The sequence below is a fragment of the Micromys minutus genome (genome assembly GCF_963924665.1).
Source record: "Micromys minutus genome assembly, chromosome: 6".
In the NCBI taxonomy this organism is placed as follows: domain Eukaryota; kingdom Metazoa; phylum Chordata; class Mammalia; order Rodentia; family Muridae; genus Micromys; species Micromys minutus.
Window position 1 is genome coordinate 24,551,402 of NC_137975.1, and position 27,917 is coordinate 24,579,318.

Sequence of the window (27,917 nt, forward strand, 5' to 3'; positions counted from 1 at the left end):
AGTCCAGGTTACGGTAGGAAACATTTAAAACGTTCAAAACTTAACTCACCAAGGCACCAGCTGTATTTCTCACCAGCCCATCTTCTCTTCATACTGTTCACCTCTGCCACCACCCCCAGAAAGCCACACAAGCAGGAGTGTTCTTGTCCCTTCCCAGCCAGCCTCCCAGGGATCCTTTCATCCTTATTAAGATGGGAGACCTGTTCCAAGCCTGGGTTCCTGACTGGCTCCATCCCTATCTACCACACTTCCCCATTATCTGTTAAGCTTCATCCCCTTAAAATACCTGAAAGATAGGTCTTTCTTTAATTTCCTAAAGGCGTACAGAATTCAATATCCCTTTACAGCAGGGTTTTTTTTTTTAAATAAGCCTAGAAAGCTGTCTGACTCTTCTTTCAAATGAATTGGAATTTATACATTTAAATGAGTGTTTTCTTCTTCAAAGAGGTCTCCTGGGAACCTATCTACATAGCCGACAATGCACTGTTCAAGCTCTCTCTATGGCACTGCCTTCAAAGCCTGCCGCACATTTTTCAAAGGGCTCCCCCGGAGTGTGACTGCATCCTATCAGCATGCGCAGGATCTTCTTTTTCCTTAGGTTAAAAGATAGAGCGAAGGTTGGGAAAAATGGAGAGGGTGTGGCGCAGCTGGGAATACTGGCCCTGGAAGATGATATTAGATTCTGTGTACTGGTGTCCCTAAAGATGCAAATGTGCAGCTTGGGACAGTGGTATCAACAGTTTGCAAAGAGGGAAAGAAGCCAGACACCCAAAGTCTGGTCATGAGATCCCAGCTGTGTGAAATGTGACACAGAGACAGAACAAGTGGTTGCCAGAGGCTGAGAACCCAGAGGACTTCCTCTGGGGGCAACAAAATCCCTGGAACTAGTTGCCAATTAAGTGTACACTTTAGCTTGGTACAAGAAGGCTGGCATTTGGAAGGCCCTGGGTTCCAGCTCCGGCACTAGGGAGAAATAATATTATCTACTGTAGTGGGTTGGTCTGATACTGTTTGTATTCAAATGCTCAAATTCTGTACCCCAAAATCTGGTTGTTCCAAGATGAGCATATCCTCACATATACCAGCTTCTGTTGTATAACCCTTGCCCCTCAAGTTGTCTGTGCTTGGTTAATAAAGATACTTATAGCCTGTGGTAGAACAGAAGAGGGAGCCGGGGTTTCAGTTCCCAGGGACCACGAGGGAGGGGAAGAGGAAGTCACTATGGAGTAGGTGGAGTTAGAGAACACAGACATGAAGGCCAGCTGTTGGGGTAGGAGCAGCCCAGGAGGAACATGGAAAGTGATGTCTCAGGGTTATTAACAAGGAAGTAGACAAAACAGCAAAAACAGCATGGAGGGCTGATGTCTGCCCAGCTCTAGTGTTTCTACAGCTTATTATAAATCTAAAGGTTTGTGGCTTTTATTTGGGAACTCAATGATCAAAGGGTTAGAACCACCCCCCCCCCAATACGATTTATCCCAACATTTTACCTTGAGAAAGAAAGGAGAAATGCCTTGCAGGATTCTATAGAAGAGGTCTGTAAACAGAGCAGTGGCTGTGGAACTCAGTAACTCTCCCAGGCAACAGGGCTGAGAGTCTTCAGAAGCAGAAAGAACAGTACAGAGGAAGCTGCCCAGCAACAATCAACCCAACGCCCTGACCTTGGGCTATATCAGTCTATCAGGTCTGTCATAAACACAGTTTGATGACGACTATGGGGCCAGGGTAGAAAAGATTTCTGGGGAGGGGTGGGGGGAAGACTCTGAGCAAAGTGAGAAGGGGACCTTTAGAGGGAAAGGGTCAGGGGGGGAACTCTAAGCAAAGCGAGAAGGGGACCTTTAGAGCGGCTGTGGATCCCAGACATCCTGAACCTGCCTCACATCATGGCCGTCAGATTACAAACTGCAGTCTGCAGTGGGTGAAGGAGGAGCTGGAGGAAGGAGGTCATACCATTCTTCCCACTAGCAGCTGGTAGTCGCCAGAGCCACCCAGCCTCAGTCTCCTGCAGTCTTCCCTTCCTAGCCTAACCCCCAGTGATATTTGCAGATGTTCCTGGTGTGTATCTGCATCCCAGCTCTGGCCTTATCAGAGATGCACCAGCATGCAGCCACGGAGCCTGCTCGCCAGCCTCCTGGCCTCCATAGCAGCCTCTAGCCCAGAGGACTGACTCCCTAATCTTTATGCAGAAGGATTTACCAACACAGAGGAAAGACAAGACCTTTAGCAGAAATTGCAAGACTAATACTGTGAAGTTCTAAACGATTACTTTGGGCCCAGGTTTCTCATTAGTTATGAAAGCCGGTGAATCAAGGGAGCAGCAAATTCTAAGGTGAGCAATAACTTGAGATTTTCAATGGTCTCATTTAGTGTAGCTGTTGGAGCCAAGAGGGCCTCTGGGAAATACTGAGAGTGAGGCTCAGGAAGAAGCCTGTTCCTGGCCTTTCTGTTCATTCATTCTATTACCACACAGAAATCTGAGTTCCTACTCTGTGGCACCAAGATAAAGTCCCTGTCACAGCAATCACTGGGGTAGAGTGTGGGAAACAGACTTTCCAGTTAACTGCATGCTGCTGGAATCTTCCCACCAACAGAGACCAGGATGGAATTGAGGACTGGCTGCTGCAGGCAGCAATGGGATGATGCTCCACTCAAAATGTCACTCTGAGCCCAGGGGGACCTGCTACAGGGAACAGAGCATGTCTGAAGTCAGTCAGTCAAGTAAGGGGAGGAGGCCACCAGACAGGTCAGATGAAAATCATCCAGTGTTCTTGTGCTAAGGCAGGAGACCAAGGGTCAACCAGAGAGAGGATCCCTTAATTTTGACATTTTAGAAAGAGAAGTGAAGGCCACAGACCTGGTGGAGAGAGAGTGGCCAAAGCCACTGAAGGCCCAAAGGTCCCTGCAGTGGGCTGACATGTAATGGAGTGAACAGGGTACAGGCAGGGTCTTTACTTTACAAAAAGTCTCTGAAGACACAGAAGAAAAACATGAGGGAGAAGGAAAATGCCAACTAGAAAGCAAGAAAGGAGAGAGAGAAGTGGGAGATGGGAGCTGGGTAAGGAGAGGATGCCTGTTGCCATGGCAACACCTTCCTGCCTGGTACCCAGGAATAAATTATTGATCGGGATAGTGGTTCTCTCCCCTTCACAAGCTCCTGGTGCCCTCCTCACTGCCATCATTATTCTTGCCCTAACTCCACTTGCTCTGAATTTGCCTCAGTGAGTCACTCTGAGACCCAGCCGGAGTCCAGAGAATCACAAGGTCTTCTCTGTGCACCCTGGTCTGTCCCTTGTCAATGCGCAGCTTTGCTCTTCCAGCCACCTGTTACAGACAAGCTATGTTGTCTTCAGACTCCCATTCAAATGCTAACCCAGGCTTTCTGAGCTGGTAGCGCTCCTGCAAACATGGTGAACGTTCCTAAGACCCACCGAACGTTCTGCAAGAAATGTGGGAAGCACCAACCCCACAAGGTAAAACAGTACAAGAAGGGCAAGGATTCTTTGTCTGCCCAGGGAAAGAATTGTTATGACAGGAAACAGTGGCTGTGGTGGGCAGACTAAGCCCATTTTCCAAAAAAAAAAAAAAAAAAAGGCTAAAACTACAAAGAAAATCTGGAGTGCATTGAGCCCAACTACAGATCTAAGAGGATGCTGGCTATTAGAGATGCAATTATTTTGAACTGGACTGGGAGGTAACAAAAAGAGAAAAGGCCAAGTGATCCCATTCTGCACCGATTTTATTATGAAGACAATAAAATCTTAAATCTTTCCAAAAAAAGAAAAAGAAAAAGAAAAGAAAAAATGCTAACCCAGGGCAAGCAAAGGAATACACATGTTACTATCATGGGCTCTAGTCCAGTAACAGCCTGATAAAGCACCAGGGTGTAGACAGGCACAAAGAGAAAAGAATATGGAGACACAGAGGAAGTGGCCACCTATAACCACAGAGAGAGCTCTCAGAGGATATCATTCCTGGGAACATCTTCATAATTTAGCTTCGAATGGGAGGAAACCAGTGTCTGTCATTGAAGCCATCTGGGGTACGGTATTTGTATTGGGTAGCCCTAGAAAACAGTATGCTACCTAATTAGAAACCCCTGGAAGCCCGCTGCAAGCTTTGTAGGACTGAAAACAATCTCAGGGGATCAGAGGACAGTAAGATGTCATGTGTGCCTGCCATGGGCTTCATGGCAGAGGCCACAGGAAAGGCAGGACAGGCAGCCCTGAACCTAGCCACCAGTCCTGGCAGCAGGTAGGCAGGGGCAGACAGCACCTGTCCTACATCAGGAGCCATCGGTTTCTGGGGTGAGATGACAGGAGGCTGAGGGCAGAGCAGAGTGAGACATGGAACAGCATGGAGAAGGGCAGCCAAGACCCCAGGCCCCTGCTGGGTGGGCTGGGACATGTTTTCAGGACGATGGAGAGCCTACTGTCCAGTGAGTAGAGATGGAGGAGGAACTTTAGCTCAAGAGACAAGCACAAGGCAGCAAGACCAGACAAGTCAGAATTCCACACAATGTCAGTGTGTCTATAAAGCAGCCCAGCTACTGTGGATTACAGGATCGCAGGAACTTCTGCATGGCCCTCAGTTCCACCCCCAACAATAATATCCCCTGAGAACCAGAAATAGGCACACATGCACTGTGCCTCTGTTCAGCAGCATCCTTTATGCAGCTGAAGGTCCACCAGCAAGTGAATGGAGAGGACAACTGTGTGTAAACACAACACAGAAAATAACTCAGCCATAGGAGGAAGCACCAAAGCACGCCATAGCGTGGACAAACCTCCGGGGTATTCGTGAAAACTGAGTCAAGGATCGACGTGCTCTGTTTTCATGGGAACATCCATCCCTGTTAAACCCATGCAGAGAAAGCACACAAACAGCCACCAGGGACTGAGGAGGATAGGGGTGGGTATGTTGCTCATCACATAAAAGATATCCTCTGCAGTGAGGCAAAGTCTGAAACTAGGAAGAAATGATGTAGAAATTTTCAATCCTGAGCTGGAGTTTCTACCCTGCCTTTGATCATTTAGTTCCTGGGTAAAAGACTCACTACTTGTATTATTTACAATAAGCCCTAAACAGTACAAGAGCTGGGCAGATAATCTATCTATGCTATTAGAATCTACTTTCCTATAGATAATCCAGTTATTACTTGCTATGTTTCATCTGGGCTGCTCTTAACTCCAAGGTCAGCCCTCAGGGCCATGTATTTTTTTTAATGGCTCACCTAACCTATGGCGGCTTCTCCTTCCTCCTCCACCTTCTTCCTCTTCTTGTGGTTCTCCCTCCCCACCCCAAAGCCTAGAAAACCTAAACCCCACCTATGTTTCTTCTGCCCAGCTATTAGCTGTTGGCATCTTTATTTACCAATCAGCAATAACTTGTGGGCAGGGTCACTTGGGTCTACTAGAAAACACCAGGTCTCCCCACCCCAACACTTATCATTACAATAGACAGCAAAATCAAGTTTCAACAGGATAAGGTTGTACAACACAGCAAATCTAAGTCAATTAATTGTTCACTCTAAATTTATTAGTTTTTTTTTTTTTTTTTTTTTTTTTTTTTTTTTTTTTTGAGGAGTGTACTGAAAATCAAACCAAAGGCTTCATGCATGTAAGGCGGGTTTTTTTCCATGTGCTGATAACTGTGTCTTGCACGATAGCCTCAGTACCTCAGCATCCTTGAAGGTAGTGTGTGGGTCTGAAGATCAGTCACCTGACTATCCAGAGAAGACTCAGCAAGGACTTCCCAGGGGACTGAACAGCTCCTGCCTGAGCAAGGGGTGGAAAAGGACCTTAGCCAATAGACTCATCTCCTGGTGCAGGACAAGAAGGAAGACTCCAGTTCAGGTGGACTGGTGCTAAGTCTGCCTGGCTTGGGATGTGTGCTTGGGGAAGGACTGGGCAGCCCAGAAGGACTGGAGAGGAGTTTGTCTCTACAAGAACAAGAGTGAAAAAGGTCTTAGCAATCAGAGGGTTAATCCCAGGGTATGCAAGGGTGCCCTCCCCTCCTCTTGCTGCAGCATCTGCTGGGAAGCCACAGGTAATTAGGACAGCTTAGAGGATTTCCTAGGTCAAGAGGTTGGAGGAGGTAGCCTAACTGGGCTCTATCAGGCCAAGCTCCCAGGGGGTGAGCTGGCTCCTTCTCTGTTTTTTTGCTGGGTTAAATGCCAAAGGTAGATACGGCTATACCTGCATACAGCCCAACTTATAAAGTAGCCCCTCAATAAGCCCAAGGCCAAGTAAGAGGATGTGTGCAAGTGTGTGTGAGAGAGAGAGAGAGAAAGAGAGAGAGAGAGAGAGAGACAGAGACAGAGACAGAGACAGAGACAGAGAGAGAAGAGCAACAGGAATTCTGTTCCTGCTGAATCTTCAAGATCAAACAGGAAGCTGGGTGAGAGACAGCAAAATGACAGCTGCAAAGGTTAGGCTGGTAGCTGAGGTTAGCCTGGTAGCTGAGGTTAGCCTGGCTAGGCTAGAAGGCAAGTCTAGGGTTTTGAGACAAGTCAGAAAGCTCACTCAGAATTCCCCAGAAAAAGAAAAAGAAAAAGGTCATATAGAAACCCTACAGCTGGCTCTGGCCCCCTCTCCTCCCCTCCCCACAGGCGGGCCATCATTTGCCAGGATTGCCACAGGAGAATACCAAACTGGCCCAATGGGTGGGAGCCAAAGAAAGGCAGTATTCTGAGAAGCCCAGCAGAGAAACTCATTCACACCCACACCATGGGAACTCCTTCACCCAGTGAGGTAACCGAGGCCATCAGAGAATTCTCTCAACTTGTCATGACATAGGGAAGTCTGGCACAAACCCGATGATGCCAAGAACTGTGCAAACCGCTGAGCTCAGGACACACAAAGGTCTCCCACAGACAGGATCAGAACACACCAAACCTGTTCAAGGTCAGACATCTTGAGCCTCCACTGCTTCGTGAAGACACCTCATAATACTCAGGAAGCCTGAGACAGGTCTAGGTATGGAGGAATATAGAAAGAAAGCTCTAGACGTGTGGTCTAGGAGGCCATGCAGCCTAAATGGTCTCTCTGTCTCTCTCTGTTTATCTGTCTCTCTGTGTCTGTCTCTGTCGCTGTCTCTCTCTCTCTGCCTCCTTCCCTCCCTCTCTTCCTGTCTCTCTGTCTGCCTTTGTCTCTCTCCCCCTCCCTCCCTGCCTCTGTCTCTCTGTTTCTCCCACCTCCCTCAGAGAGGGCAGGTGGGGGGGATGAATGGCCAAAATTAATGATTAACATATAAAAGTGCAAGCTAATGTGATTATGAAAACTAAAACCTATCCTCGATTATCTACAGGAAATGTCAGGCCCAGGCCAGCTTCCCTCAGAGCCTAAACGTATTCTAAGCTGGCCACTTTCAATGCGGATTCCCAAGTACATAAAAGCATTTGTTTTCAGTCTGAACTGCAGAAAAATTACGAAGGATGATCTAGGTACATTTAAAAAATTGTATCAAGTCATTTGTACCTAAACCGAATGTGAGCTACAGATTATCTGGGGTGGGCTTTCTGGAGTCTGCTGCCCATCTGTTACTGCGACCATGAAAAAACTCAAGCCAGGCTGGCAGGAAGCCACACAGGGACTGGACTTGTGGCAGAGCTGAAAACACTAGGGCTAAGGAGACCCAGTTGTGCCCTAAAACCAAGCCCATGGATAATTCTCAGACCAGACTCTCAGGCTCTTACCTGCCCACGGGCTCCAGTCCTCATTCAGAGGTCTCTGCAGCCACCCCTCAGAAGTACCTAAAATTTGCTTGTCTTGGTTTGTTGCTTTGTTTTGAGACAGGAGCTAACTCTGTAGCCACAGTTATCTCAGAACTCGCCTCAGCCTGCTGACCTCACGTTCACCGGCGCCTCCATGCCAGATCATTTAGATGAGGCATATCCAAGAGTGTCAAGAGCCATGGGGTACCACACCAGTACTCCTGGGAGTCCCATGTTCACCTAAGGACTAAACTTCTCTAAAGAAATTGTAGCTACAGCAGGGAGAGCGTTACACTTGGGTCTAAGTCTTTAGCGGCTCCAACATTGGAGCCAACAGATCAGCCATTATCCCAGGGTCAAAAGCAACAGCCCCAGCTTTAGGATGCCCAAGCTCTCGATCTCTACTGCTTCCTCGGCTCAGGCATCCAATGTTCTAGCTCTCTAGACATTCTAGAAAGTTCCCTGGCAGCCTGGAAAGTTTGCTCTCTGAGAAATGAGTTCCCCAAAAGCATGCCCAATCTTATTCCCGACAACTGTTCGGGGATAACAGTGTGTTCCTGTCCTTGTCCCTGTCCTCTGTACCCCCAGGGTTTCCAGTCCCCTCAGGACCTTAGAACCCAGAACAGCAGAGCCAGAAATGTCTCTCTAATGTTTCTCACCTTTTCATCTTTGAGTTGCCCTGGAAACTGTATCTTTTTGGGTTTTGTCTGTTAAATACTTATTTATGTATGTGGACTTGCCTCTGTGTATGTATGTGCACATGTGTGTGACCCATGAAAGCCAGAGAGGTTCCATTAGTGTTAGAGTCCCAAGCATTTGTGAAGCTCTCTGCATGGGTGCCAAGAATCACTCATCTTCCTGACTGAGCAGCAAGCACTCTTAACTATGGAGATTTCTCTCCAGCCCTGTTTGCTTTTAAGACAGGGTCTCACTATGTAGCCCAGGCCAGAGACTGGGTAACCCAAGCTAACCTTAAGCTTACAATTCTCCTGCTTCACCTTCCTGAGAGCTGGCATTACAGGCTTAACGTGCCATTCCTAAATTAAAAAAATATAAACATATGGAGAACTTTGGTTATTTTATATTAAAAATACACTGTTTAAGATCAGTTTGATATTTATTTTTATAAAGTATAATTTAAATATGTTTTTAATAATCATTATACCCATAAAATCAAATTTCAACTTTTCTTCCATTTAGTAAAAACAAATGCTGTTTAAAATATATATATATATATTTTAGATGTTTTATCACACCAGGCTCAGGGGTTGAACTACACTCTAACAGTTTTATCAGATATTAATAGACAATAGATAATCTAAAGTTTTTCTCATCCCCATATCTGGAAACTCATATATTTGCAGCTGGGTATGTTTCCAGACGTGTTTCTGAAGCTGACTGGTGCTGTGTTCGTGCACATCTTTGATAAGGGCATTTACTTCCAAGAGATGAAAACCCACTTGGTAACTGTCACCTTTTAAAGTACTGGAAGCAACCTGATGCTAACGAAACAATCACTGCCGGATGAGCACAGTGTGGGAACCACCATCTATAAACACACTGGTGAAAGGTTCGGTGTCATGCTCCTTCTCAACTCTATGAAGTCCCACACGGCAGGGAGCAGCAGGTAAGACCCCAGGGATGAATGTGCCAGAGACTGCTCGGCTCTGAACACCCCCTACACCCGGCGTGCCGTCTCCTCAGGTGAACGGGAAAGATTCGGCTCAGAGGGGGTTAAGGGCAGTAGACCCAGCACCACAGGACACATGTGGTGTTCATGTGAACATGTGTATGTGGTACACAGACATATGTATATGCAGACAAAATACCCGTACACATGTAAATAAGCAAGCAAACAAATAAACTTTAAGGTATTCACTGATTAAAAGCAGACATGAAATCAAATACTGTCACAAGCAATTTGAATGTCACAGTGCCAGAGTCACAAGCAGGGAAAGGAGTCTTATTAACTACTACTTCATTTCTTACTTCCCTGAACTTTCTAGAAGAAATTGAGGCCCAAAGAGGACAGTGAGTTAGGTGAAGTCACCTGGTAAGTCAGCCAGAATTAGTATCGGGTCTTCTGGCTCTGAGTTCTCTCTTCTCAAGATGTGCCTTAAGGAAAGGATGGCCCCATTCCCCCTGGGGGTGGGGCAGAGAGGCAGGAAAAGTGGAGTGCCAGTCTGCCTAGGGGCCCTTGGGGCGGGCACATCTCTTTTCTCATAGAAAGCCCTTGGTAAAGGTTTCCTGGATAAATAAATAAATGTGTGAACAAGTCTCAAGAAAGAATTCATCGGGGGCGGGATCTGGTTCCCGGCCCTAGAATCTTGCCGTGACTGTGTTCATCCACTTCCCGGAGTTGAGACAGATTCAGTTTCAGGGAAGGCGGTCCGCACCTTGAGCTGCTAGCATTTCTAAGAGCAGAGGACCAGAGTGTCACAGGGCCAGAGCACAGAGCTTGGAGTCAGGGGACCTGAGCTTGGTCCTAATCCTGAACCTGCAGAGTTGGTATTGCTTGAGAACATTACATGAACGCTGTCTTGTGTTGGGCTCCAGCCCTTAGAGGCTGGGGTGGGCATATGTGAATTCTAAAGGCCCCACAGGTGACCTGGACGAAAGCTAAAGCAATGGGGCCATAGACCAGCCTGCTGAGGAATCTCTTGAGCACAGTTTTGACGGTGTGTTTCCCAGCCTGGACGGAAATAGTGAAATGCCCTTGACCATGAACAGTATCAGCAGTGGAAAAGACACATCGGCTCTCCCAGGTGCTGAGCACTCATGTTAGCACATCCTGTAAAAGAATGGAATAGTCCTGAAAAAGCCGTTATCAGCATCAGAAACAACCAGAGAGTGGGCTGCACTTGGGATGCCCACCCTGTAAGCTTTGATCCAAAGGCAAGCTACAGGCATGACATATGTAAGTATGCACTTGCCTGGGCCAGCGTAATCCCCCATGTCACACCTGACTTGTATAATTTGAACACTAGTGGTGTGTGCTGTTTACTGCTGCTGTGACACATCGGGTCAGTAGTGACAGTGCAAACTGATTCTTCGGTGCTGCTGGAAGCCAGAAGATGGAGGCCGTGGAGGAGTAGTGTGTAACCAAGTGCATTTGGGGGCTGGAGGGTATGGTAGAGTATGGGCTGAGCGTGCTCAGGCTCTGGGTTCCAGCACTGTAAAACACAGCAAAGCAACACAGGCTGGGGCTGCTGCTGGCTTTACTCAGGATCAGCAAGTCTCTTCTCTGTGCTCACTCCCCCATGCCAGGCAAAATGAAGGACTTGATCCCAAAGTGTCCCCAAGCCTCCAGCAAGGCTGGTCTTCCTTCTGCTGAGACTCAGCAGGAAGAAATGAATGTAGGGTAGACCTCTTGGCTGGGAAGGCTCTTCTCAGCGGCCTAAATATCATAATCATTCTGATTGAGAAGACTTACTTCAAGCCCCTGTTGTCATGTCCTAGCTGAGTGACGCTGGGGGAAAGCCACTCAAGTCCCCACACTTCCTTTATGTGATGTGACACTCTTGCAAGACTGCTGACTACATGTCAGAGGTGGGTTGGGGTGTGTATCTACAGCACATAGTACGCTGCCAGCCAGGGGGAGCTCTGAAAGTCTGCAGCTGACATGCTCTGGTCTCACCATCACTACTGCTGCTGCTTCTGCTCTGACAAAATCCGGGGATGAAGAGGTAAAGGCCATACCCCTGTCCCAATCCTGGTGGTCAGATCAAGTAATCGTGGTCAGTTTATACTGGGTTCTCTCCATCCAGAACTCACACTACTGGAGACTACTCCTATCTTTTCAAGAGGCTTAATGTTAGCCTGCCTTTCCCTCTCTCTCTTGGACACACACACACACACACACATACACATACACAGAGAGAGAGAGAGAGAGAGAGAGAGACAGAGACAGAGACAGAGACAGAGACAGAGACACACAGAGAGAGAGAGAAAGACAGAGACACAGAGACACAGACACAGAGAAGCCTTTTACAAATACCACTGAAAATCCTATAGCAAATGATAAGCAAGTGCCAACTGCCCAGCTGTGGCTGAATCTATGGCTCATAGCAACCTCCATGAAGGCAACAATGAACTAGCCAGTAGCCACACAGCCAGGAGGCAAGAAAACAATGGGCTCTTCCTAGGCTTGGCTACCAAGTCCCGTGGCTGCTGAGACCAGGTCCTGGGACCCTGCCAGCCCTGGGAGAGTACAGTGCTGGTCACATGGTGTTCTGGGACTTAGTCACTGGAAGAAGTCCGTCATTGGGTGATTGTTCTCCATCCCCCATTTAGAAACACAAATCATGTTTCATAGTAGACAGACATCCAGAGGCAAAATCGGGCTTGCCTCGCCTTGCCTTGTATGCTGGATGTTCAACAGACACTCTGGGCTGCGGTTTTGGTAGTCATTACACCGTGGCTTAGTGCACCGAGTTGGTGTGGCCTAGGAGTAAGACAGCTTTAGATCACAGGAAATGGCTTACTATGGGAAGTAGACTCCAAAACCCATGTCCTGAGACACACCTCACTTCAACTTTTGTTTCCTAAACTGTCTTTCTTTGGTCATTTTCCTTATCCTCTCTGTTTAAAATCAGAAGAAGAGCCATTCCATCTGCGTCTAGCATGAAGGAAATCAAGACTTGACTTTTGTGGCCTTGTTGGGAGCAGAGTCAGAGTCCCCCCCCCCTTTTAGGATTCCAACCAAACACCCCTCGGAGTCTTTCCAGATGCCACCGATCAAAATGTTCCCAATCGCTGCTAAGCTGCAGGAGTCCTTGGGTGGGAACCACTCATTTGCATCTATATTTCATTTTCTTGCCTAGGGAGCCATCTGTACCGTAACTGGAAGCTGGGGACGCTTCTTCAACTAGGGTACAAGGTTTTCTTTTAAGTGAGAACTGCCTCTTTGTCTCCTCTGTAATTCTATGGTGCCTGACATACAACTGAAGACCTACTCCAAGCTCAAGGATGTTTTGATTGCTGACCAATGCCACCCTTGGGCCCCTATAAAAGCCACAGACAGGAACTTTCACTGGGTAAGAGGGTTCGTGGCCTAGTGTACTTTTGTCCTAACAACTCCATGCAGGGTAAGCAGAATTGAACCCCCAGGTTTACAGATGAAAGGAGAGAAAATTGAGGTCATTTGCCAAAGGTCACATGACTAGTGACTAGAATCCTGGGCTGGGACCAGGCAGGTCCCTGCTCCCATCCTGCAAGCACCCAAGCTTTGCTACTGTGAGCTTGGGAAAACAAACCTGGGGAGAAGATCAGGGGAGAAGCAGAGAAGCCAGGTACAGTCACATCAGGCTGAGAAATGCACTCAGAAAGGGCACCAGGAGTAGGGACAAGGGCTGGAGAGATGGCTCATTGGTTAAGAGCACCAACTGCTCTTCCAGAGGTCCTGAGTTCAATTCCCAGCAACCATATGGTAGCTCACAATCATCTGTAATGGGATCTGGTGTGTCTGAAGACAGCTACAAGGTACTCATATGCATAAATAAATAAATTTAAAAAATAAAAAGAAGAAGCAGGGGCAAGTCTGCGTGTGGGAGGGTGTGCAAGTGCCCACGTCCTGACTGAGAGTATACGCTGAATTTGCAAGAAGAAAGCACTGGGAACCACGAGGGTGTTTATCTCATGCTGAGGGGTCACTGACCTTCTGGTCTGTCCACAAACACCAGCGTCTGGAGACCCCAGGTGATGCCAAACAATTGAGAAAGAGCGTTCTAGGGCTTAGGAGGCTCTGTTCCAGCTTTTCCTGGTGTCATGGAAAAGCTCCCTCTTTATTTCCCAAGGTTTCAGGAACACAAAAGAACCACTCCATGATTGTCCCAGTTGGGATTCAGAATGAGGACAGCGTTGGTCCTAGTCCTGACTCAGTCCCATAGCAGCCTTCCAAACCATTCCTGGAGGGCCCAGACACACGGAACACACAGCTGTGCGATATATCTCTGTTAAGCACCAGCTCCTCCAGTGGTAGGCTCTTCCAGCACCCACGTGTCTGCACCCCTAAATGTCAGGGCAGCCCAACAGCACACCGACGACCTTAAAGCTTGAGGGCAACCAGATGGAAGATGACATGGAGCAGCTCTGGATGTCACCAGCCAAACTCATCCCAGTTCCAGAATACGGCAGGCTCAATGCTGCATCCCACAATACTCAGAGCAGGTGGTACAGAAACAAACAGTGCAGGACACTGGTGGCCAAAAAGCACCTAAACCTCGCCTCCACCATCAAACACCACCATCAAACTGGCCTTCATGGTCTTGCACAGATCGAATCAGAGGTAACCAGGCTACAGGTAACAGGGTACCTATTTGTAGCGCAGGCTTGCTGGGAAATCTACTCCTGCTGTAGAAAGCTGACCAGCACATCCTCTGTGCTGAAAATCACACAGAACAATTCATACCAAAAAGTTTCGGAAGTCCCAGATGACATTGTTCAGATCATGATCCAGGAACAAACATCCCAGCACAGAATGCCACAGAATACCCAAGAGAAAAGCCAGCCAAATTAGAAGAAAGACAGAGAACAAATACAGCTCATCGCCCATTAGTGAGGAATGTCAGAGGGATTAAATCAGCCTGAGCGAGGAACTAACCTGATAAGGTGCCTCCTTAGGTAACTGTCTCAGGCATAAAGGTATAAATGAGCCAGCACCTGGACTAGATGGTGCCCTCCTCTGCCAGACCATGCAAACTGGCCCTCCTGCTCCTTGCACTGATCAGCTTAGCCAAGGTAACTTCCGCTAGGACGTATTCTGTGACATGGGCATTGACGTGGCACCTGAAGTGAGGTGGGTGGACAGCAGGAGAGCACGTATCATGGCCACCTCTCAATACTGGAGACAGACAACCACTCTGTCTCCTACCCAGAGTGAGGCAGATGGTGGACCAGTCTGATGACATCACACGTAGAAGCAAGGCGAAGGCCCGGGGGACCGTCTCCCCTTCTTGTCTTTACCACTCTCTTTTACTACCAGAATAAAAACATGAACCAGGCAGACAAAACACGTTAGACAGGTTCAGTGGTCCTGTCCAGCAGAGAGGGGTTTGTGGGGCAGCTGGTGTCCCTTCGAAAAGGTGCCATGGCCTCAGTCTCAGACACTGAAAAGGGCTGAGGACAGCGCAGTGGGTAGGGCACCAGCCTCGGATGACACCATGTTCAGAACTTCACACTCTCAACAGAAGGCTGGACGGCCTGGGGTCCCCAGACCTCATCACTTGCAAGTGACCCTTAGACAAGGAAAGGACCAAATATAATGCGTCGAGGGGGGTGCCATGGTGGGTCCATGAGATAAGCTATGATTAAGGGACATTCAAATGAGAAAGACCCAGATCCATCCCAACTCTGACAGGTGTGCAGTGCCTTGTTCTAATAGGGATAGAGTGTCTAATTCAAGGGTTGTCACTCAGTAAAATGACAGGCACATTTAAATGGGTCTATGAAGTGGGCACTGGTAGCTCCATTCTTAACCTGAGAAGATTAAAGCCAAACAGCGTCAAATAGCTTGTCCTACACGTTGTTAGCCGGAACTGTCAGGTCCCTAGTCAGTAGCTTTCCTGACATTCTACACTGGAATCATCCCCACTCACTCACAGTAAACGTCCTGTGACATTTACTAAGTTCCTGGCCTTGAGCAGCATTGTGAGTTGCTGTTTCAAGGAGCTGAATTAGCCTGCTCTAAACAACCAGACTCTGTGATCCCACGGGACTGACAGTACAGCCACAGCAGCAAAAACCAGAACCACCAGTCCACGTGGGCAGTGGCACCAAGTGACAGGGCTTTAGTATCAAGTAACCAGCTAAGCCAGGCTCCCTTGTTGACAGTGAACTCCTGTGGTGCAAGCACTGGCAACACGCTGCAGGATACAGTGTCCTGGGTTAAGGAGGAGAGAGGCAGGTGCAAAAGGAAGAAGAAAACCAACCAGCAAAGTAAGTTGTATATTACCTTACCCTGGAGGGCCAGCATACACAGCTTGGCTTGGCCCAGCCTATAGAAGCTGGGAGTGATTAGATGGGATGGGCCTCGGAGTCAATGTCTAGTAAATGCACACCCACCCCCTCAGAAGATGTTTTCTTACATCTTGGCGGGATTCTGTCTGGCATACAGACCCTCCGGCCCAGTCCAGATCTGTTGCTTCTGGGTTTGTTCTAACAGGATTCCAGGTATGCATCTGTGGAGGTCTGAGGAAGGTCCCTCAGTGGGGGAAGCCAGTGAGAAGGAGACTCCTCCCCCGCAGCCAACAGAGAACCCCTCCCCAGTCACAGCTGAGGAATGCAGACCACCTTCTCCTGGCCAGGCAGCCCACTCCTTAGTAACAAGAGATGGGCTCTGGGGTGACCTGTGGGAACTGTATCTCCTGTCTCCTCCAGCGATGCACCTGGACCTGCATCTTGGGACTGGAACTGTGGGTATCTCAACACACCCTCTGAGGCTAAGAGGGACCTACCATCCTGCTGCCGTTTTAGCAGTGAGAAGCAAAGGGAGCCAGCCCCCCTTGCACACCATCCTCCTTCCCACTGTCCCCTCTGAGCTCCCTCAAAAGCTCTCTGCATGGAAGAGGAGAGCTCGGGATAGCACTGCCTTGCTTCACCCCAGGAGGAGAGACCAAGCTGACTGATCTCCCATAAAGACAGCACTGTGGACTCAGGCATGGAGCTGGCTGGTACCAGCTAAGCTCGTGAAGGAGGGAATCCTCCGAGATGTCCAGACAGAGACACATACATCATCCACCCTCCAGCATCCTGCACTCTAGCCCCCACCGCATCCGGGCTGGCACTTCTGTCTTTGTTTCTCTCTCCCTGTGTGTGTGTCATTTCTCACACGTGCTTGCCTTTGCATTCCCATGAGACTGGGAACAACCGTGCTCGGCTCCTCTTTTGTCGCAGCCCACAGTACTGAGCATGGAGAGTTACACCCGGCAGAGGCTCAATAAATACCATTTGTATTCACGCGCACACTCTTTCGAGGGGTCGGACCCTCTCGCCCAGGCTAACAAAGAGTTACTCACAAAGTATTTATTAAGGATGGTTCACAGTCCACTGGGGTTCTGTAGGAGAGATACACAACAATAAGGTACCCCTTGAAAAGATGTGCACTCTGCCTTGAGAAATCGCTAGCACAGAGCAAGCCTAAGACCAGTGGCCCAAAGGTATCAGGCATATTGTATCACAGATAAGACAGGCGGTATGAAGGCCATCACAAAGCAAGATTCTGCTTTATTTCTTGACTTACCTATTGCTTGGCACTTGTTAGCACTTCCCCTTTGTGCCTTTCCCGTTCACCCTCATCACCTCTCAAGCCATGCCGACTGCAGCATCCGAACAGCATGAGAATAAGGTTTCCCAGAGTTGTGATCAGGGTTCGGTCAAGACAGAACGTGCCTACCTAGTAGGTGCCAGCACTTCATCTGTGTTCGCTATCCCTGGGGCCAGACGTCCAGGGCCTTACACATAGCTGCACTTGTCTATTCAAAGCTCCAGAAAAATCTTGAACTGGGCCTTGGACATCTAGCCAGAATTAAGGCACTCTCCCTCTGTGCAGAGAGCAGGGTAAGGGGTAAGCTTGCTCCCGTTGTACAACAAGACATGTTGGAGAGCAGAAGACAAAGCAGCCACAAACTTCTGTGGGCTTCAGTATGAAGCTCTCTCCAACAGTGTCCCAAACTTATCTTCCAAACGTCTGCTTTGCTCTGTGCCAGAGCTGATGGTATATGGGACAAAAAGGCATGGGTAGGTGGGTGGCCTTGACCAAGGATTCTGACTACACATGAAGCTATACCGTCTATAACAGTGGCTGCTACCTACAAGTGGTGACTGAAATTTGACCCAATTCAAAATTCAAGTCAACTTTAAAATTTTTTTCAATTACACATTTTGGGGGAGATACACGCACCATAGCACACGTGTAAGCATCAGAGGGCATGTGAATCCCAGAGACTGAACTCTGGTCACCAGACTTGGAGGCAAGCACCTTTTAATCTAGTTTGCTTACCTCCAAAATTTAAAACTTGAGCACACCTGTAAACCCGGAATTTAAGAGATAAAAGGTGAAGGATTGTAAGTTCAAAGCTCGCATCATTTTTCAAGTGCTTGGCAGCCACTCAGAACCAATTTTGTGTGGTACAGATACAGGGCACTTGTAGCTTAAGTGGGAATAGAAAGGTCCGCTTATAGCAAGCATGTGCATATGGTCTTAGGCAACTCATGTTTTCTCAGGTCTGCAGGAGGGACGTCAGGTGCTCTGGCAGAAACTGAGGCAAGGCGTGCATTTTCCCAGGGGTCTCTCACATGGAGACTTTGAAGCAAGTCTTGCAAGCTCCCATCTGGGTGACCTTAGAGCACATGTGCAAGCATGTACATGCACATGTGTGCACATACACACACACACACAAACACACACACACACACACACATGTGACACGTACACTCAGTGTGTCCTTCATGGGACCCATCCTTTTGCCTTCCTCACAAGAGTTGTGAAGTTAGATGCTGTGACCAGCTGACTACCAAAAAGACTCACTTCCTGCCGTGTTCTAGTTAGTCTCACTTTCCAGATGCTTTAGGTGACTAAGCATTCCTTGGCTTTACTTTCACCTGGCCTCACACAGGAGAAGAAAATAGGAACCCTATGTCAGCACTGCGGACAGCGACAAGCTCCTCTGGGCAATGCAGAAAGTTTCAGCTCTGCTCCAAACAGTTTTGTAGGAGGAAGTGCCCACCAGAAACCATTAGGTAGGTAGGTGTGTGTGTGTGTGTGTGTGTGTGTGTGTGTGTGTGTGTGTGTGTATCTCCTGCCCAGTCCTCACATCACAGCCTTGCTGTCTTGAAAGCAAGAGCCAGTTCAATTAAGAAGCTTCCAAAGCTGTTCCCCACGAGGTCTCAGGCTAAAAGGGAAGTTTTATGTCCATGTGGCCCTAGGTGTACATTCCACTGCCCCAGGGTCTAGTTCATTGTGACCGCCACAGAACTGCTTCTTGCCAAGATTAAGACTTTTTCCCTTTCCCTAGAGGAGCCACTGCCCAACTTCTGCTTCTCAAGAGACTCAAGCCAGTCACACCATTCTTCAAAACCTCCCCCATGAACTGTAGTCTGCACCGATCTCCTCTCTTCTCTGGCATGCCAGAACATATTTAGTTTACCTAGTGCTTTAGGACCTTAATTACACATCAGCATGTTGTAAGTCCTAGCTTTTAAGGTTCCAGGTGAGCCCGTATGCAGAAGAACTGGGTTTGCCAGCAGCTAACTGTGTATCACACAGAAGTCACAGAAGAGCTCTAAGCCTCTGTTGCTTGACCAGCAGAAGAATGATCTTGGACTAAGGCATGTCTAACACTCAGGAACCTAGCATTCTCCCAAAACAAGCTGCTTGAGAAACAAAGAAGACACCGGATGCCAAGAACAGTAAAAACGAGGCAGAGGACGGGGCTGGATTATCCAGAGAATCCTGAGTAAATGCCCAACTCGGGTTTCAGAGGCTTCAGTTCCACTCGGCCTGTGACGACAACTGGTAAGAGATCTGGTGTCTGCCCTTTCTCATTCCAGTGTAGGAGAGAAAACTGCTTCCAGCCTCAGAGGCATTTTCCTAAAGACCACGTCACCACCAACATGGAAAGATACCCTCTCAGAGTGGGTTCTTCACCAATGGCCTGGAAGCAATGTCTGGAACCCAGACTTCCCTCATCCAAGTCAACGGGCAGCCATGACTCCACTGCTGACAATGTGGAAGCTAGACAGATACTAACCCAAAGCCTAAATTTTGGTGATGCCCCAACAGAGCTGCTTGGTGTCATAAGCCAAGGCACTGTAAGAATAAGGGGGACGCTAGCTCCAGACTTCGGCTCAATGGTCTAGTCCCTGTCAAAACGAGAGTTCTAATACCTCCTCCTATTTGCACCCTACTCTCAGAGTATTCACCCTTTCTATCTGCACACAGTGAGATACAGGGTGGTTGTTTTCCACGTGCACAAAGAAAAGCTACCAGGAATCTTCAATGCCATTTCCAGCGCAGAGATGAAGATCAAACTAGAAGCAGAATCCAGCCGGACTAATTGCATCAACGTAAGCAGGACGTTCGCACATGTGCACACATGTAGACACGCTCACAGCCTTATAAAACTCCTAGTAACAAAAACCCACTGAACTCAGCACTGGAAATTTCCATTAAATATTTGGTTTGTTTTGGTTTTTAATTGCTGATGGAGTCAACTGGCTGGCATCAGTAAGAGATTGGGGAGTTCTCATGACTGGGGAAAGTCTTCAGAATTAGTCTGCCAGCCATTCACTCTTAACCTAGAAAATCAAAAGATCTGAGGACCTCACTTAGCATCTGGTCAGTCCATCCCAGCTGGTCTGACCTGCATCCAGCAAAGTTTGTTCAATACACGAAGCCAGAACTTTGCCATTCCAGGAGGCTTGGCTGTGCTAAGTGCTCAGAAAAGCAAGGCGGGGAGACCCCACTATAACCAGGGAAGAGAAAAAAAGATTCCTGTATTTTGGGTACTTGTTTTTCTCCTAACAGCCCTGGTCAGTGAATTTTCAGGTTCCTATCCTGAGACCCAAAGCAGGTACTTCATCTCAGATGATGAAGGCCAGAGTCACAGTCCATAAACGGTAGAGCACACACTGTCTGAAATCAGCAAATGCCCTTTACATCTGAACCCATTAAACACAGACAGGGTCTTAAAAGCCTCAGTGTTGCTGTAGAGAGATAGCATGTCCCTGACCCACAGCAAGTTATCTCAGAAAAGCTAGGTGCTGCTGCTGAGAATGATCACAATCTCATTTAAGGGCAGACCTAGGTGAGAAGCTAAGGATGTGGTAGTGGATGGGGTAGGTAGACCACATGGAGGGTAATAGCCCCATACAGCCCTCCTCCAACTCCAGGTGCCCAGAACTTATCCTAAGACCAACAGAGAAACCCTCCCTTCCAGCCCCAGAGCTAATCTCAGGCTTTTATCTCGTTAACTTTGTTTATGGTGATCCTGTAAGAGGTTCTGAAGTCCTCCAAGCCCCTCTCTAATTAAATCCATTACAACAGATTGGAGCTTTCTTTCTGGATCTCAGAAAAATTAACAACACAATTAGCATCATAATGATGAGAGAGAGAGGGGCTGCCAGGGAGGGGGGTGGGGTTGGGGGCAAAGGGAGGGAGGACAGGAGCAGGTGAAGGAAGAGAGACAGCTCATGAGGCAGCTGCTTCTCAGAGGAGGGAGCTGCAGGGGTAGAGGGGATGACCCCTCAGTGCCCCCAAGCACTCCAGGTTTTTTTCTTTTGAGAGATCCAAGACAGCAAGAAATTAATCAATGACATAAATCCCAGAGACAAGGATTCACAGAAACTTTACAATGTCACAAGAGAAAGAAACACAGCTATGTTCTGTCAGTAATTGAACCAGAGGTCCAAATAATGTCCCCCTCCCTGCCAGTCGGCGTGTGTCAAGAAGTCATGGGGGCAGGAGCCGGGGAAGGGAAAACAGGCAAGGTGAGGCAGAGAACGGGAAGTTGCCAAGTATTTGCTTCTCCCTCAGATGGGTCTCCCATGGGACCTCAAAGGCTGAGCGGTTTCTATTGTACCATGTCACCTCCCTAACGTCCCCTGCTGCCCCTTCAGCCTGAGCCCACTGGCAGATCACACCTCCTCAGAAACATGACAGTCTTGAGTTCTGCACAGCAGGGTTCTGAACACAGTGTTGCTCACAAGGTGTTTTCTGGACCATTTCTATGTCTTTCGGGAAACAGGAGGTACCCAGCATGCATTGAGCCACTCTGGTGCCCCTCCCACTTCTTTCACTTCTTTATCACTCTCCCAGAGCTTGAAAGCTCAGTCTCACGTGTAAAGGAGAAGCACAGGCTTTAATGTCAAACATCTGGTCCAAATTCTAGCTCTGCAAGCTCACCCATTCTATGATCTTCAACCACCAACCACCTCCGGGGAGTCCGCTGTTACCTGTAAAACTGACTCCTGAAAACACCCGGTTTTGCGCCTTTTTATGAGGATCAAGTGAGAGGGTACAGATAAAGCACACAGTAGGACACCTACTACACAATAAGCATTCAACAACAAAGACTTCTACACTATGTTGCTTTGTTTCTTGGCTGGCTTCAAGGGAGTGGCTCCACAGTTCTCAAGCTGGCTGGACGGTCTGACAGATGCCCTGGATCAGCAACATGGTGAAAGTGCCTACTAAAGCTCTTAGGACAGCCATTGGCTTCCAGGCTCCCCTGATGTCCCAGAAACCAAGCCATAAGCACTCAACCTGTGCCCTATGACAAGGCCAGGGCCTTCTCTGGTCAGTGAGTCGGTGAGTTCTCCATCTACTGGGACCCCTCAGCCATGCTCCTAGAAGAGCAAGAACTCTTTGGCCTTTGTTACAGCATTTCTCACTTGATGCTTTGAAATGATTTCACTTCTTTCAGATGCACCGCACAGTATCTTGCACAGGTCCGGTCACAGCTCAAAGCTCAGGACACTGGATGTGTGGGAACTAGAGAAGCTACCCACATAGATGACAGTGTGTCTCTCTGCTCTGACTCTTTAACCAGCACATCTATGGAGGTAACCTGATCAACGGCATAACTTTTAAGGATTTCCCCTGTTCGCCTTTAACCTCTCCTCCCATATGGACATATCTGATGACTCCTGCCTGATTCTGGCCTCCTATATACCCCTAAAACCCTCCCGCTGCATCAGAGCTCACAGTGTTCCTTTGCCTTACTTCTGAGCCTGACTGTGTGCGATCCTGACTATACTGGGAACTCCCCAAGGACACCCAGGCCTCTCTCCTCTGAGCGGCTCTGACATTTCAAGCCCTCATGGACCATACTTTGCCCCTAGAATACATGTTCATAGAAGATGGGATCAGGAAAGCTCAGTAGCCTCTACCTTGTCCTAGAGTTCCCTTTGGACTTCTCCATCAAACCACAGAGTTTGGTTGCACACAGAGCAACCAAGCGCTGGCTGCTTATGCTGAGGATCCAACAGCACCTTGACTCTCACCTCCACCCCCAGCCTTTCCCAGGCAGTCAGCGTCAAGATCATCTCTGAGCTACAATTCCAGATGGCTGTGGGCAAGAGGAACTGGTACCAGTGGGATTCGGGATCCTGTGGTTCAGCATCTCTGTCTGCCCTGCTTCACTCAGGCTTCTGTGTGAGCTGTCTGGCGGCCTGACTCCCTCTTCCATTACACCAGAGCTCTGACAAGACCTGGCTCTGTCCCTGCTTTCCCTCTCTGATCTCAGAGGCAGCAGATTGCAGGGCTTCATGAACATCTGAGGCAGGAGTAAAGATGAACCCAGTCTTACTTAAGTTTCCCTCCTTCACCCTCCGTGGCCTCCCTCCAACCAAACGCAGTAAGACGAGGACCATTCTGCCCCTTCCTTCCTGACTCTTGAAGGATTTCTGTTTCTAAAGACAGAGGGAGATGCTCACACCCGCAACTGCTGGATGGCTTCAGAGATCCCCATACCTCTGGCATCCAAACCAGCCTGGGAGGGAATTATGGTGCCAGAAGTGAGAAGCAAGTTGTGACAGGTGATTGGAGAAATCCTGTCTCAGAGTCACTGCAAACACAGGACCCTCCTGAGATCTGCCCCCACCTCAAAGCCAAAACCCAGATCTCAGTCACCCCCTCAGTGTGCCATGAAAGGACCAGCTGCTGTAAGCAAAGCCTGCTTCAGTCCACAGGGAACCACTCCTGCATGCAGTTCCACCTGAGCCAGTGAGTAAAGCCGGCAGGTCCTGCCCCTGCCCTCTGGGGACCCGGCTCTGCTGTTGGCGTGCCTGGATTTAACTCTCTGTAGCTTTTGTGATGCCAAACAAGGGGGACAGGACTGAGATTCTTGTTGCACAAAACTGGGAAATATGTAGGCTGTTATCAGAAGCCCCATTTAACCTGAGTCTCCCAATCAAGGACTTCAACGTCAGAGCCTTGATCCAATCAGCTCCCGACAGCAGCTGCAGGTGATGCTTCTCTGATACCAGGAAAAAGCTGGCAGACCGGAGGCCCTGATGCCAGGAGAAGCTTCCCGCCCTGCCCCCATAGGCGATGGGGAGGGGACCGAGAAGGGTGACAAAGCCGGCCTGAAGGCCATACAGAATTATCACATCCCACGTTTTGCAGTCAGCTGTGTCCAGCCCCTCAGTATCCAGAGCAGGAGCCTCTGGGGAAACAGCCAGGGCCAGATTGCAGTTTGTACCTAACCTCTGTTTTAAGCCAAGGATTTTAGAGGAGTCTCTGAGACAAGAGACTAGGAAGCCAATTCCTATTTTAAAAGGCAATACCATTTTTTGTGTGTTTTTTGTCACTTTTCTCAATAATATCATTCTCTCTCTCTCTCTCTCTCTCTCTCTCTCTCTCTCACACACACACACACACACACACACACACACACACACACATGCCCTTCAGCCTAATCCAAAGACTAAGAGTAGAAAATTGTCTCTGAAGACCCAGCTTAGTCAAGACAAAAGGTAAAATGTACCGGACAGGAAGGTGATCCCTCGTCTCCCATTTGCCTCCTGCATGCAGTTCCACCTGACCCAGCATCCTTAGCCAAAGGGAGGACTGAGCTCTGGCTGCCCCCACAGCCTCTTCTGGTAGTGCCCTAGTCCCCAGAGTCTTCCTTGCTCCACACCTTTCGCCTGAGCAGCTTCTACTCGGGCTTAAGTTCTATGGGATCTGAACCTGCTGGTTTCTGGCCCTATTCAAACCACACATCTCCTGCACACCCAGGTCTCAAAGGAGATTGGATCTGGGCCCAGCAGGGCTCACCTCAGTTCCAAGGTTAGAGGAGATACACCAGGGCCCTATCAGGAAAAGAGAAAGGCAAGAAGAGAAATACTGTCATCCTTCTCTTCTAGAACTAGAGGAGGCATCTTTGTCCAGAATCTCTCTCACACACACTCATACACAAAACACACACACACACTCATACACAAAACACACATACACGCTCATACACAGCACACACACACTCATACACACACTCTCATAGACAACACACACTCATGCACTCACACACACACTCGAGTACACACGGACAACTCAGCCAGTATGCCAAGGGAGGAATAAAAAGCAGACCGTGGCTCAGGGGGGCCGTTGTGGGACCAGAGTCTTGGTGATTCAGCACTCTGACCACTCCCAGCCCTGTCGTGGGCCACAATTATGACCATTCCTAATGCCAAAGTGCTGGCTTGAAGGTTGAGGAAGAGTCTTTACCAAGACCCCAACTCTCAGGCCCTCTAGCAGGGTTCCTCTGCCAGGCCTTCGCAGCCCAGGACTCAGGACAAGTCCAGGAGCCTGAGAGCCATTCCCTTAGACTTGTCTCGTGTCCCAGCCTCATGCCCTTCCCGAGCCCATCTAGGAAACAAACCTGAACAGTTCCAGGAGAGAAGAGGAGCACACAGAGGCCTACAAACCCGAGTATCTCAGACAGCTATGAACAGGCTCAAACATGCAGCAAAGGGCTTTTGGGGGCGGAGGTGAGTCCACAACAGGGAACGCCTGGCCCTAGGCCTCTGTGGCAGAGTAGGTAGGTAGAGTGGGTAGACTGAGTCCGAACCCAGTCAGCACAGGACCTACACCAGCAAGAAGGGCAAGCGGGAGAAGATGTTGGGTAGTAGTCCCGCTAGGAACCAAGGAGAGAAGGGGAGCGGTTGCAGAGGGAGTGTGCGGGATGAGGAAACAAGGAAGCCAATGAGAAGGGGTTGGGACGGGGCGTGAAGATGGGGACCATGGAGGATAAACTAGAAGAGAGATAATGGAGACCAGTACGAAGCAGGGCCGCCGGGTCCAGAGACAGAGTGAGGAAGGGCGAGCAGAGGGGCCACGGGTGAGGCAGGAAAACATAGGTGGGATGGAGAACTGAAAAGTGCGGTGTGCAGAGAGGAAACACAGAGGCTGGCAGGACTCAATTGGTGAGACAGAGGAAAGAGAGCAAGGGAGAGGGATGGAATATGGGATGTTGCCAGCCGAGTCTGAAAGGGTATTGGGGTGGAGAGGACTGAGAGCTAGAGAGGGAGACACGGCCAGAACCCGGTGGGTTCCGAGCAGGTGGCAGTGTAGAGAAAAAAAGGCACAGGGATGTGGATGGAGGGGGATGGGACAGGTCGGGGGATGCAGATGGGCTGAGGAGGGCGAAATCGAAGGGGGTGCCGCTGGCTGAGCTTCCGCAACCGGGTTCTGCTACCCTACCAGGTGCCCGCGCTCACCTTACCTCCAGGAGCTCCGGTTCCAACCCTGGGCGCAGTCCCAGATGTCCGCTCCCGGCGCGGCCACTTCCCCCGCGTCCCCTGCAGCACCTCTCGCCGCCAGCCGCCGCATTAGGGCAGAGACTAGCCCGTGCGCGCCCCCGGGCGGCCAGCGCGTCCCCGACGGCCTGCGTGCGCGCCCACGAACCCCTCCCTGCGTACGAGGAGCTGGGACCAGGACCCAGAAGCAGCTGAAGGATGCTCAGGTGCCATAGTCTGCCCAACACGCAAGGATCAAGTTTCAAAGCCAGAGGCTGGGTACCCTGTTTTTCCCTTGATCGTGGATGCTCCTTAAGGGGCCAGAACTTTTGCGGGTCTATTCTGTAAATAACCCCCTTATGGGTTCCTTGGGACATGAATCTGTCCACAGCTTTGGAGAGCCTAGATTAGCAATGCTTATGGTCGACCCTCTAAAAACTTCCACTTGGTTGCCCATCCGAAGCTGACAAGAGAAAACAACTTGAGGGGACTGCAGGCGGGTCTTGTTTTAAATCTGTAAGATTTGTTCTGCGTAGGGGAGACCAGGGGCACTGTCCCAGACTTGAGTTAGAGTGGAAAAACCGTGAACTTGGAGACCACACATCCCAGTGTTAGCCCTGTCTCAGCAACTGAGCAGGTATGAGCATGCTATGTGGGCTGCGTCTTCGCTGAAATCCCCCCCTCGGTAGACCTCAGCTAATGTGCACAGGCAGAGACCTGTCACCCCCCCCACCCCCCTCCACCGCCTTGAAGGAACCCTTAAAAACCTCTAATTCAGCTCCCTGCCCAAAACTACACCACTAGGAAGTATCACTCTGAGACTCCTTATGCGCTCACAGACAGGTATCACCTCCACTTAGACCTGAAGCCACCTGCCAGCCTCAGCATCCCCCCTCCCCCACCACACATACCTCTACCTGTGGGCTCAGGAAATGAGAAGATAGAGATCATCCTCCTGCCACAAACATAGCCTCTGCTCAGTAAAGGCTCATCCACCCACTGACAAAAGGCCTCTCTTTAGCTAAGGGCTTCCAACCCGACAGCTAAGATGGGAGGCAAAGATACACCAGGAGGCAGGGAGGGAGGACAATTTTGAAAGCCTGAAAGTAAGATTGACCCTAAGTGTCAGAATCCTGGGCAATTCTTTTCAAGGTTCCTACGTATACAAAGCATCGAGCCACTCAAAACCAACACTTCAGTATCACCCTGGTATCAGTCCTGAGAACGAGACTTCACCCCACCAGAACCAGGTGATGCTAAGGAGCCAATCAAACCAACCAGAGAGACAGGGGAATCAGGTCTGGAGAACTCAGAAGAGGAAAAATGTGTATGCTGTACCTGGCCCCTAGTAAGTCCCAGACACCTGACAGGTTCTTAGAAGACTTTGGGAAGGCACTTGAAAACACTCAGGTCTGTGCGCAGGGAAGGGCTCCCTGCCCCACCCCCCACCACCAACCTTTACCAAAAGCATCCAGTGGTGACTGGTCCATGGAATAAAGAATCTTCCCATCCTAAGAGGCCAGTTCCCTGCATCTTACTGTGTGGATCCCTATACCAGCAAGAGGCCACTATCTTCTGGTGACACACAGTGACTATGGTGTCTACTCTAGGAGCACCTGCTGAACTCCAAATGTCATCCTCACTCTATCAGACCTGAGCAATTGTTTATTTTTTATTGTTTTTGTAAAGATGTATTTATCTTACTTTATGTGTAGGGTGTTTTGCCTGCATGTGCTGTGCACCAGATGAATGCAGTCCCAAGTAGATTAAAACAGTGTCTCTTGTCCACAAGCAATCTGCTTCCACAGACTTCCAAGGAGGAAGAGGGACATAGGCAGCTTTGTCCATTATTGATGGAGAATTAACTTAGGACAGCCTTTGAGAGAACAGTTTGTCAGGCTCACTGAGACTCTAAATGTCCCTGCTATCAGTACCATTTTAAAAAATCTGGTTGGAGAGATGGCTCAGAAATCAC

The 27,917-nt window shown here is 49.1% G+C and overlaps 1 pseudogene across 1 annotated transcript; it reads left to right on the plus strand.

Moving 5' to 3' along the window:
• Positions 1-3,404: 3,404 nt before the first annotated feature.
• On the plus strand, positions 3,405-3,762 carry LOC308421730 (large ribosomal subunit protein eL42-like; annotated as a pseudogene). Its single transcript has one exon. The product of its transcript is annotated as a large ribosomal subunit protein eL42-like (transcript).
• The last annotated feature ends 24,155 nt before the right edge of the window (positions 3,763-27,917 follow it).